This window comes from Sus scrofa, chromosome 8 (genome assembly GCF_054392235.1).
Source record: "Sus scrofa isolate SSC_HxYL_T2T_F1_AM1 chromosome 8, Sscrofa_HxYL_maternal_Yorkshire_Landrace_v2.0, whole genome shotgun sequence".
NCBI classification, from domain to species: Eukaryota; Metazoa; Chordata; class Mammalia; order Artiodactyla; family Suidae; genus Sus; species Sus scrofa.
Genome location: NC_139390.1, coordinates 40,792,392 through 40,805,573, shown reverse-complemented (window position 1 = coordinate 40,805,573; position 13,182 = coordinate 40,792,392).

The following is a 13,182-nucleotide window of genomic DNA, read 5'->3' as shown; positions in this document are numbered from 1 at the left end:
AACTTCCATGTAACAAAGGTGTGGCCCTAAAAAGACAAAAAAAGAAAGGAAGGAGGGAAAGGAAGGAAGCAAGGACGAAATAAATCTTGAAAAGTGTGATAGCTGGTTGCTGCATCTATGTTTTGTTTTGCTTTTCTCTCTTTCTGGCTGTGCCTGTGGCACGTGGACAGTTCCAGGCCAGGGACCGAACCTGCACCACAGCCGTGACTGGAGCCGCTGCAGTGACAATGCCAAATACTTAAACTGCTGCAAACTGCTGCATCACAAGGGAACTCCCACATCTAGGTTCTTGCATTTAGCAGATGAAAGGGAAATTTGCCATTACCGAGCTGACCCTTCTCACCTTACAAGAGAAACTGCCATCCAGAGAAATGAAGTAGTGTGAATGGTCAGCCCCTCTAGCAGTCACCAAGTAGACCATCTTACTTTTGTTCCTCTTTCCAGTTTTACATTTGCAGGAAGACGCCCTGCAACTCCGAGGAAAAAAAGGGGGAGGACTTCCAGCTTCCTTCCACAAAAGCACGTCTCTATTGCTTGCACCTCTATTTTCTGGAGGGTCAGATCCAAACTCTTGGACTCTTTCTTGACTCCGTTCTTTCTCTCTGTACACCTAATCCGTTGGGAAATTTCAAGGGCTCTACCTTTCAAGGTATCCAGGACCTGACCGCTCTCAACCTTCCCCTCCACTGGTCTATATCACACTCTAGCCTCCTGACCAGGGTTTGCCTCTACAGTCTGTTCTCAACCCAGCAACCAGATGAGCCTCTAAAAATAGTAGTCAAATCAGGTCAGAGAAAGAACCAAAGATGTTACAATGGCCAAGAGCCCCCCATCTAACCCTGTCTTTTTCTTTGATCTGCTATTGGTCTCCTTGCTTCCTCCACTTTCCTTGCTTGTCTGGCCATTTCTTGCCCTGGCCTTCACCTCTGCTGAGAGTTCTTCCCCGCAAGCTCACTTCCTCCCCTTCCAGTCTTCCCTCTAATGTCATTTCTCACTATTTAAAAAATACCAGGGGAGTTCCCATAATGGCACAAGGGAAATGAATCCAACTAGGAACCATGAGGTTGAGGGTTCGATCCCCAGCCTTGATCAGTGGGTTAAGGATCCAGTGTTGCCATGAGCAGTGGTGTTGGTCCAGACACAGCTCGGATCTGGTGTTGCCGTGGCTGTGGTGTAGGCTGGCAGCTACAGCTCTGATTCCACCTCTAGCCTGGGAACCTCCATATGATGCAGGTGCACTCCTAAAAAAAAAAAAAAGAAAAAAATACCAAAGCTCCTGTTGTGTCCTCTATACTTTCACCCCCTTTGCCACACTCTATTTTGTTCTCTATTGGTACTTATCACTTTCCAACATACTGTATACTGTACCGTGTCTATTGTCTGAATCTCCCTGCTAGAATGAAAGCTCCTAGAAGATATTTATGTCCATTGGCATCACTGAGAACAGTGCTTGGCATGGTAGATGCTCAGTCAATACAAGACACACAATTGAAAGAAGAATGCCAGTGTTCTAGGTAGATGCCTAACAGCACCTCTTTCTTACCTCTGCGCAGCACTTTAGAGTTTACAAAGACTCTTAAATACGTTGTGATATTGGATCTGCACAGTTTTAGAAGCTAGATAGGACTCCCCCCACCCCCCGCCCCATAACTGTTATTTCCACAAGGATGTATTCAGAGGTTAAAGGATTTGCCCACATCAGATCTAGGACTAGGATCTAAATCAGTGTCTTTTGGGGTGAGAGACACTTGGCTCAATAAGGATAACTAGTAGGTTACTGGGTTCACTGTGGATCCTTTTAAATCTTGGCCCCAGAATGAAGGCTGAGGTTCTCCCTCCACTGTCTGCCCTTAGTATTATGTAGCAGCTCAAGCCCCAGCTAAATGAGCGGGGTTTGGGGGAACATAACATAATGGCCACATCCTCTTGTGTTTATAATTTGCACAGGGTTGAAAACAAGAGATATTGTCTTGTTAGCTCAGGCTCATTTGGAGTCTGCCCTGAATCTCTGGACTTGGCTGGATGCCCTGCCTTGTCTGACTGCTCTGGGCAAACCACCATACTCTCTTAGTGAGTTACAGTTCCTTCCTCATGTTTGGGTTTTCTGTCAGTCCATCAGATTTAGCTGATGAGCTCATTGACTACAAACTGATTTAGCAAGACAATGTCCCTCATTCTCTGGGCATACACAGCACCATTATCTTCCACAGATACTAGTAATAATTGACATCTTTCAAGAACATGGATCTCTCAATGGTCATTCATCAATAACTGTTGTTAGAGCAACAGTGTCTTGTATTGAACTACAGAAGTAGTAAAAAAAATGTAATGTGATTCAGAAAATAGATGTAAATATAAAATTACCAATTCTGAACAAATTTTTCAAGATAATACTTTTTCCTCAAAGATGTTCGCATGTAATAAAATAAATGACAGTTGCTTCTTTGTTATCCCTCGAATGGCATAAATTGTTACTTTTTTATCTGAATGGGGAAAATTTAAACATTTCGAGACAAGAAAAGGAAAAGAACAATTTAATTGTTTATTGAAATATTAATTCAATGTTTGGTTATTCACAGTTATCTCCATGCCATCTCCATTTAGAAGTTAATCCCTGTCTCAGTTATACACTATTTTTCAGTTCCAGGTGCTCTAAAGCAACAGAGATGTTAATTATGAATGCAGAAGGCATAGTTCAGAAAGGAACAATGGCAGCCAAAGTTAACTGCATCGGTGCCATTCTAAAGGGGGCTTTTCACCTGTGCTTTTTTCTGAGATCAGGCAAGTTCATGGAGTTCCAAACAATGGACCTAATAATGGTCACAATACTATTTATGTTGCCGGAGAATGACCCCTGTCCAGACAGGACTCTTGGTGTATTTAGTTGGAAACACAAGACACAACCTATCAGAATAATGGCCAATTTAAAATATGAGGTCTTGGAGTTCCTGTTGTGGTGCAGCGGAAACGAGTCCGACTAGGAACCATGAGGTTGAGGGTTCAATCCTTGGCTTGCTCAGTGGTTTAAGGATCTGGCGTTGCTGTGAGCCGTAGTGTGGGTTGCAGACACGGCTCGGATCTCGAGTTGCTGTGGCTCTGGTGTAGGCTGGCAGCTGTAGATCCCCTTGGACCCCTAGCCTGGGAACCTCCATATGCCACGGGAGCGGCCCTAGAAAAGGCAAAAAGACAAAAAATAAAACAAAACAAAACAAAACAAAATAAAATAAAATAAGGTCTTGGAGTTCTCATTGTGGTGCAGCAGAAACGAATCTGACTAGGAACCATGAGGTTTCCGGTTCAATCCCTGGCCTCACGCAGTGGGTTAAGGATCTGGTGTTGCCGTGAGCTGTGGTGTAGGTCGCAGATACAGCTCGATCCTGCATTGCTGTGACTGTGGTGTAGGCCAGCAGCTGTAGATCCACTTGGACCCCTAGCCTGGGGACCTCCATATGCCTCAGGTGCAGCACTAAAAAGTAAAAAAAAAAAAAAAAAAGGTCTGGGCCATATTGCTAGAGGAACTTCTGGAAACAGAGCTATAGTTGCTATTGAAATTCATTTCAGTTTAATTCACGATCATTTGCTGAATGCCTTCTCGTGCTTGCTTGGTGCTCGGGTTAGAAAGATGGCTAGAACCTAACCACAGCCCTGGATGAATTGTAATAGAATGTAACCTATGAACTCATGGAGAAGAGAGTCATCCCTTCTTCTAGCTGGCATCAGATACTCTGGGATTGGGCCTTGAAGTGTTTCTAGAATATGCTCACCTCCAAAACAACACAGCGCTAACAACATCACCATAACAGTGAAAGAAAGGACTTCTAGGCTGGAGGTCTGCCTAGAAGATGGCTGTGCATTACCTGGAGTGGAATAGCTGCATGCAGCAGGGAGAAACAGCAGGGCTGCTTACCAGCAGGAAGCGAAGGGTCTGGGAATTCCCTGGTGGCTCAGCAGGTTAAGGAGCCAGCCTTGTCACTGCTGCGGCATGGGTTCAATCCCTGGCCTGGGAACTTCTGCGTTAAAAAAAAAAAAAAAAAGAAGAAGAAGAAAGAAATGGAAGGGTCTGGGTGGCAGGTGAAGTACTATGAGATGGCTTTATATCAGATGGGCAGTCTTGGAAGGGTGCTAAGCAGAAAACTGAAATGATTATATGGTGGTCATTGTAAAAGATGGGCTGGGAGAGAGAGAAACCAAAGGCAGTTAAAGTCAAGGGGCAGTCCTGAGATGATGAAGATCATGTTAATCCGTGGTGGCAGGAAAAGAGAGGAGTGGATAAATTCAAGAGTCATTTGGAAGGGAGCACCCGCAGTCCTTGGCTACTAACTAGATGGGATGCGGGCAGAGCAAGAGAAATGAGTCAGCGGGAAATTTGGATTTTGAGCTCAGGTGTCTGTGTTGGTGATGACGGTGTTAACCAACAGAGTGGTTAGAGATGGAAGATAAGCAGTTTTCCATTACTTCAGATGGGCTTGTGGATAGAGTGGGCGGAAGAGGAAGAAGAAAAAGTATTCAGTTTTAAACATTTCAAGTTGTAAGTATGGCCAGAACAGCCAAGGAGAAATGTCATATGTATCATATGTATCGTAGTTATTGGAAATATGGATCTGATCTGAGAAACTGGGCATCACTCTGTAACATTTAAACTGTATTTTTTTTTTTTTTTTGTCTTTTTAGGGCCACACCCACGGCATATGGAGGCTCCCAGGCTAGGGGTCTAATCGGAGCTGTTGCTGCCGACCTACACCACAGCCACAGCAAGGCCAGATCCGAGCCATGTCTGTGATCACAGCTCATGGCAACGCCAGATCCTTAAGCCACTGAGTGAGGCCAGGGATCGAACCCACAACCTCATGGTTCCTAGCTGGATTCGTTTCCGCTGTGCCACGACAGGAACTCCTAAACTGTATTTGTATAAGAGTTGCAGCATTAAGATGAAATTACTGGGGGTTGAGGTGATGGTTAGGATGGTGGTGACGAAAGGTTTCAAGGTCATTGTTTTGACATAGTACCCATCAGACTAATTGGCACATAGTATTTGACATAATTGTTGCAAGTTGGCTTTGTTCCAGAGTTTCACTTCCTTGCTTTCAGGAACTGTCTAATCTCTTGGACATTCTGTCTAAGGGTAATCAAGTCCTTGCCACTTGACAATGGGACTAGAATATGGTAGATTTGGAAACCAACCAAGGTTTTATGGTGGCCTGGTGGGAATACGGGATTGGAGTTCAAAATAGCCTCCTTTATCCTGAGATAACCAACTATACAGGAGAGACTCAGATAAGGTTCTTTGGCTGAGAATAGCTTATTAAAATGTCCAGAGGAGAATCAGCTTCCATGTCAGACACCCTTATATTTACTGTGAAATATTTTATAAACTCCTTGGACATTAAAAAAAAAAAAAAAAGCCTCCTTTAACCTATTAGGGGTCTTAGAAATTTGGCCTGCATGCTCTTTTCTCATCCCAACCCATGTAATGGAAACAGAGTGGAGTAGGGAAATCCTAAGGTAGTATTCAAATACCCCGCCTTTTTTTTTCTTTCCAAAAGACTTCCTTTTCCACGCAGACCTTAGATGTTTTCTGATTGACATGTTTAATCTCCATAGGACCTATTGACAATTTAGCGTGCCAAGGACCCATCAAGTAGGGCAGCCAGATGTTTATAGCCTCGTCCTGAACAACAGCATTGCCCAGTTTCCCAGTGTGAGTCAGAATCCTAAGTGACTGCTCCAGGTCACAAGATATTTGTGTTTCTCAAAGGACTTACAGTGATTGCAAAATGATCTGTCATATCCACTTCCAGAAAAGGCTGCTTATCGTTGAGATCCTAGGTAGATGGAAAAAACAAGGAGAAATGGCACATCAGTGCATGAAATCATATACATTATCATTTATCATCAGCTACTGTAACTTTCTATTTATTTTCCATCAGTCACCTCGTTTCCTATCTAACTGCCCTCATCTTAATACTTTCTGAACCAACCTTTATTTATTTATTTATTTATTCATTTATTTTTAGGGCCAAACCTGTGGCATATGGAAGTTCCCAGGCTAGGGGTGGAATCAGAGCTACAGCTGCCAGCCTATGCCACGCTACAGCCACAGCCACTCGAGACTGAGTCTATACCACAGCTCATGGCAACACCAGATCCTTAACCCACTGATAAGGCCAGGGATCGAAGAACCTGCATCCTCATGGATGTTAGTTGGGTTCATTAACTTCTGAGCCACAAAGGGAACTCCCTGGACCAACCTTTCTGCTTTAACCGGGTAGGCCTGTTTGTGGTCTATAGCACACAAACCTTCCTACTGACATCTTTTTTTTTTTTCCATCATACTCATGGCATGCAGAAGTTCCCAGGCCAGGAATCGAAACTGTGCCACAGTAGTGACAACCCTAGCTCCTTAACCTACTGAGCCACCAGGAAACTCCAAAACTGTAGCTTTTTCATAGAGCTTTTTCCCTTCCTAATGGTGAAAACTCAAACCATCTAAAAATCCTCAGTGTTTACATATATGGTAACTATAAGTTTATATATGGTAACTATAAGTTTATCTCTACATAGTGTATCATGGGGCATAGTTTCTCAGGATCTTTTTATGCAGACACAGTCTTTCAAGAGCAATATCTTGGGAGTTCCTGTCATGGCTCAGTGGTTAACGAATCCGACTAGGAACCATGAGGTTGTGGGTTCGATCCCTGGCCTTGATTAGTGGGTTAAGGATCTGGCGTTGCTGTGAGCTGTGGTGTAGGTCACAGACGAGGTTTGGATCCCACATTGCTGTGGCTGTGGCTGTGGTGTAGGCCAGCGGTTACAGCTCCAATTAGACCCCTAGCCTGGGAACCTCCACATGCCGAGGGTTTGGTCCTAGAAAACACACACACACACATACACACAAAAGAGCAATATCTTATAGACTAGCCCTCAGCAACACCTAGTGAGATGGTTGAGTTAAATGAACTAACTATTCAAGTCAAGTAGCCAATGAGAATAATTATATTAGTAATGTCTACTATGCCAGATTAAGCATTTTTCTACATTATTACATTTGATCATCAAAGTCAAGAGTAAGGAGGATATCATCCTCATTTTACAGATGAGGAAACTGAAGTTCAGAGAAGTTTATTTGCCTGAGATCACGTGATTAGTAAAAAGCAGAACCTGGATTCAAACTCATGTCTTTGAGTTCATAATCTTGCCAAAGCATCATATTTTAGTGCTTTTTTTTTTTTTTTAATGGCTATTCCTGCAGCATATAGGAGTTCCCAGGCTAAGGGCTGAATCAGAGCTACGGCTGCTGGCCTACCCCACAGGCCCAGCAAGGCCAGATTCAAGCCACATCTGAGACCTGTGCTGCAGCTTGTGGCAATGCTGGATTCTTAACCCACTGAATGAGCCCAGGGATCAAACCCACATCCTCTTGGATACTTGTCGGTGTCTTTATCCGATGAGTCACAATGAGGACTCCAAGTATTCGGGTTTTTTTTGTTTTTGTTTTTGTTTTTTTACTCTTTTTAGGGCCACACCCAAGGCATTCGGAGGTTCCCAGGCTAGGGGTCTAATTGGAGCTGTAGCCACCGGCTGGATCTGAGCCTTGTCTGCGACCTACACCACAGCTCATGGCAACGCCGAATCCTTATCCCAGTGAGGGAGGCCAGGGATTGAACCCAAGTCCTCATGAATACTAGTCTGGTTTGTTAACCATTGAGCCATGATGGGAACTCCCAAGTGTTTGTTTTTTTAAAGGACAAAAATAGTTTCCGATAATTTTCTTTATCACTTTCCATTCCTCTTCATACAGGGCTGTGTCCTGAATGCCGTAATTACATGGGCTTCTTTCAGGTTGCAGGAACACATGGATGCTTGGTTCTTTTTCTTGTTTTTCAGGTTTTTTTGGCTGTGCCCATAGCATGTGAAAATTCCTGGGCCAGGGAGCAAAGCCACACCACAGCAACAACCTGAATCACAGTGGTGACAATGCTGGATCCTTAACCCGCTGAGCTACCAGGGAGCTCCTGGATGCTTGATCTCCCTCAACAGGTTGAGTGTTTTTGGTAAAAATAGACCTGGAAGTAAAGGAAAGTAAGATATGTCTCAGCAACCACAAACCAGACCTCCTGGAGAATTGGAAAAATCTCTCTTCCTTATACTCACTTCCTCAGAAGGGGCTTACTTAGAGATTTATGGATCTTCCTCCCTCTGACAATCAAGTTTGGTCATGGTCATATAAAAGGCCCTTCATTAGAAATTTGTTCTTTCATTAATTCAACAAATAGTTATTGGTGCTTTTCTGTCAAAACAGTCTTCATGACACTAGGGAAAAGAACAGGTCAAGTTTTCTCTTAATGGGGCTTATAGTCTAACTGTTACTTATATTAAGTTTTAGGGATGTGCAATAAATCTCATGGGGCTGGTCTCCTCTTTTTTGTTTTTTGTTTTTATTTTTTATTTTTTTGCTTTTTAGGGCCGCATCTGTGACCTACACCACAGCTCATGAAAATGCCAGATCCTTAACCAGCTGAGCAAGGCCAGGGATCGAACCTGAAACCTCATGGTTCCTAGTTGGATTTGTTTCTGATGCGCCACAACGGGTACTCCAAAGCTGGTTTCTTAATGCTTATTCTCCAGGTTTGAAGTCTTCTTGATTTTCAAGACTGTACTTGAATTAAGAAATAGGTATGGAGTTCCCATTGTAGAACAGCAGAAACGCATCTGACTAGGAACCATGAGGTTGTGGGTTCGATCCCTGGCCTCGCACAGTGGGTTAAGGATCTGGCATTGCTGTGGCTATGGTGTAGGCTGGCAGTTACAGCTCTGATTCAACCCCTAGCCTGGGAACCTCCATATGCTTCGGGTGCAGCCCTAAAAAGCAAAAAAAAAAAAAAAAAAAAAAAAAAGAAATAGGTATAAGTCAATATTTCCCAAATTTACCTACAGTGGACACCAGTTAGTTATTTCTACAGCACTCATGATGTTTTGTTTCAGCCTTGGAATTTCAGGGAAGCTGATACCAGCTATGGCTCCAAATAGAAAAATGTGATGTAGGTTAAGCTATTCAGTATATGTTATCCCTCCTATAATGACTGGTTGGTACACAGCCTGTGACCCAAGAGGATCCAATAAAAGCAAATCTCAGAACTTTTGGTGGGGGTGGAGTTTAAGAACACTAATCCTCTCTTGTGCTCTGGAGAGTGTGAGGAGTGGCTATGAGGGCTGGATCTGCTGCAGTCATTTTGCAGAGAAGAGGAAGAATCTAATATACAGATATAAATAGAGTCCAGAAATGGAGCTGGAGGCCTGATCAAATTGTACTTTGCCTGCCCCATCTCTAGACTTTAATCATCAGTGACATCTACAAATGTCTACCTTTTGAATTCAGTTTTGTTAATTGCAACTAAAGCATAGCTAAACAATAATGATGACAAAAAGGAAAGAAGGAAAGGAAAGGAAAGAAAGAAAAAACACTTACTGGAGTTTTTTCTCTTTTTTCTTTTTATGGCCACACCTGTGGCATATAGAAGTTCCCAGGAGTCCAGTTGGAACTACAGCTGCCAGTCTATGCCACAGCCACAGCAACACCAGATCCAAGCCACATCTGTGACTTATGCCAAAGCTTGCGGCAATGCCAGATCCTTAATCCACAGAGTGTGGCCAGGGATTGAACTTGTATCCTCACAGAGAAAACTGTTGAGTCCTTAACCCACTGAGCCACAACGGAAACTCATGTAGGACTATTCCTTAATGGTATGAACCTAATCTGACTCAATTAAATCAGACTGAACAGCTCTTTTCAACATAACCCTTAAAATGCTGTTTTCGATCATTTTAGAAATGAGAACAGGAGTTCCTGTCGTGGCACAGTGGTTAATGAATCCGACTAAGAACCATGAGGTTGCGGGTTCGGTCCCTGCCCTTGCTCAGTGGGTTGACGATCCGGCGTTGCCGTGAGCTGTGGTGTAGGTTGCAGACGCAGCTCGGATCCCGCATTGCTGTGACTCTGGCGTAGGCCGGTGGCTGCAGCTCTGATTTGACCCCTAGCCTTGGAACCTCCATATGCCTCGGGAGCGGCCCAAGAAATAGCTAAAAAAAGACAGAAAAAAAAAAATAGAAATGAGAATAGGAGTTCCCGTCGTGACGCAGCAGAAACAAGTCCGACTAGGAACCATGAGGTTGCAGGTTCCATCCCTGACCTCACTCAGTGGGTTAAGGATCCAGTGTTGCCATGAGCTGTGGTGTAGGTCGCAGATGTGGCTCAGATCTGACATTGCTGTGGCTGTGGCAGCTACTGTTCCAATTTGACCCCTAGCCTGGGGACTTCCATGTGGCATGGGTGGCTGTGCTGTGGCTGTGGTGTAGCTCGGATTTGAGCTGGCCTGGGAACCTCCATATGCCCCAGGTGCAGTCCTAAAAAGCCAAAAAAAAAAAAAAAAAGAAAGAAAGAAAGGAATGAGAGAACCGAAAATAGTATCTGACCCATTGCCAATGACATTTATCAAAATTGCATTCAATGCATATGTGATGGTAGGTCCTAGGCTACCTAAAGTTTGCAAACTCAGTCAGTAACCTGAAAAAACCTATATTAGTTAGTATTAATTATACAATCAACATGTATTAGAGACCACTGTGTTGACTGGTGTCATTCATTGTTGATCTGAGATTATCATCTAAAGAGCTTTTGAGAGTTCCCATTGTGGCGCAGCAGAAACGAATCTGACTAGGAGCCATGAGGTTTCAGGTTCAATCCCTGGCCTCACTCAGTGGGTTAAGGATCCAGTGTTGCCATGAGCTGTGATGTAGATCGCAGAAGTGGCTCAGATCTGGCATTGCTGTGGCTGTGGCAGACAAAAAAAAAAAAAAGAGCTTTTTTTTTTTTGTCTTTTGTCTTTTTCGGCCTGCACCTGGGGCATATGGAGGTTCCCAGGCTAGGGGTCCAATCAGAGCTGTTGCCGCCGGCCTAGGCCAGAGCCACACAGCAACACCAGATCCGAGCTGCATCTGTGACCTACACCACCGCTCATGGCAATACTGGATCCTTAACCCACTGAGCAAGGCCAGGGATCGAACCCACAACCTCATGGTTCCTAGTCGGATTTGTTTCCGATGCGCCACGATGGGAACTACAAGAGCTTTTGATTTTGGATTCATTTGCCAAGTTACATCATTCATAAAGCATCTGAAATCAGGCAGGACAGGATAACACCCCATGCTGATGCCATAGAGTATAAATGAGTCTGAAGGGGTCTGATTTAGTCAACAGTTATGCTCTAATCATGAGTGATCAGCTGCTCTGTGATACTAACAAGAATGATCATCTCCTCATGTGACACGCTCTTAAACAAAAGGTCCTCATGGTTGGCAGTGGGTGGCAGGAAGGCTGCTGCAAGAACAAACTTTATGGGACCTGACAGATGGAGGGCAGAGTGAAACTACTTGTAAGATGAGCAGCAGTCACCCCATCTCTGCAAGGACATTTGGAGGAAGCATGTCCTTGTGGACAAACCTCTCACAGGCTAATCACTATGCTAATCCACAGTGAAATAATTTGTCCATTCCTTAGGTGCTCTTTGCATTGCCACCTCAATGAGCCTCATATCACAGCAATGCCAGATATGAGCCGCATCTGTGACCTACATCCCAGCTCATGGCAATGCCGGATCCTTAACCAATTGAGCAGGGCCAGGGAATTGAACCTGCATCTTCATGGGTACTAGTCAGATTCGTTTCCACTGAGCCACAACAGGAACTCCTCGGTGAGCCTCTTACAGATAATGGGAGCTGTTCTCTAAACCTCAGAAAATAATAAAGTCAAGGTGACTGTTCTTTCCAGTTCAGCCATTGAATCTTAAGTTGCCAGGCAACCATGTAGGTCTGAACAGATAAGTACTCAGAAAACCCTCCACTGTCCCACAGTGTGGCTTTACCCAGAATGGCAAAGAGGGAAAGACTGGAAGAGAGAAATGGTTTTCAGTATTTCTTGTATTTCTACAAGGCTTTACAGGTGCCCAGAATATGATCCAGCATGGTAAATTGTTTCTGTAGAGGCAGCTAGGAAGAAATGTTGTCTTCATTCTCTAGATAAGAGGATTGAAGGAAGGTAATTTAGAGTAGGTTGATTGCAATGCAGCATGTAAATGCATATCTACTATTCTTTAGTATTCCCTCCACCCTGATTACAATAACATCATCATTAATCATAACAACTAATGCTTACTGAGTACTTACTATTCTTAACATGTATTATCTCATTTAACCCTCCCAACAATGCTGTGCAGTCAATACTATAATTAGCTCTGCTGCACAAATAAGGCTAACAGGTATTGAGTCAACCCAGTTTCCTGGTTCTTAAATATTGTCCTGGAATTGTTAAGTGTATGAAGAGCTAAAGAGCTTTTTAATAACCACTCAGCAATTCCTCCCTATGTTGCGTAAAAATGGTGAGCCTTGTCTTCTCATTGTCTTTGTTTGATTCCTTCTTATTTATCTTCCCTTCCTTGTGGTGGAAACTTACCCACAGAAACAAAAGGAGCCTTAGGTCTTCATTTATCTCTGCCTTTTGGAGCCAGTTGAACTTGAGTAACTCATTTAACTGGGTTTATTTCAGAGGAAACTCACTCAGTTTCCACTGAAATTTATAGAATGGAAATAATATTCCTCTGTTTATTTCATTGGAGTGTTCCTAGGGTCAGATGAGACATTCTAAAGGAAAATGTTTATAAAGTGATAAGTACCATGTAAACACTGATATAAATATTGTTTCTACTTACAGATGATCTTTTTTCTTCCTTGTTTTTCCCCTTATTGTTCTGAAGACATTGCATTCTTTTACATGTTCATATCCAAATGACTTCCAAATGGTGCAGTTAACTACAACATAAAAGACAATAGCAAGACTTCTGAAGACGTGCACTTAGAACTATTTTGTTCTCCCACGTCTAAGTTATTCTAATGGAAATAACGTGTCTTTTAAATTTTTAGAACTTCCAGGTTGCCTCACAGTGCATTACATCTTCAAAGGACACATGGGTATCTTTAAATATATCAAGTGCAGAGTTACTAGATAACTTCCCAAAGCCTAAAATTATTTATGAACCCCCTTAAATGTTTAACATCACCAGGAGCAACATAACGTCTTGGGTATTAAAGTCCTAAAGATAACTTACTTGAGAGAATGTGTTCTTTACCATT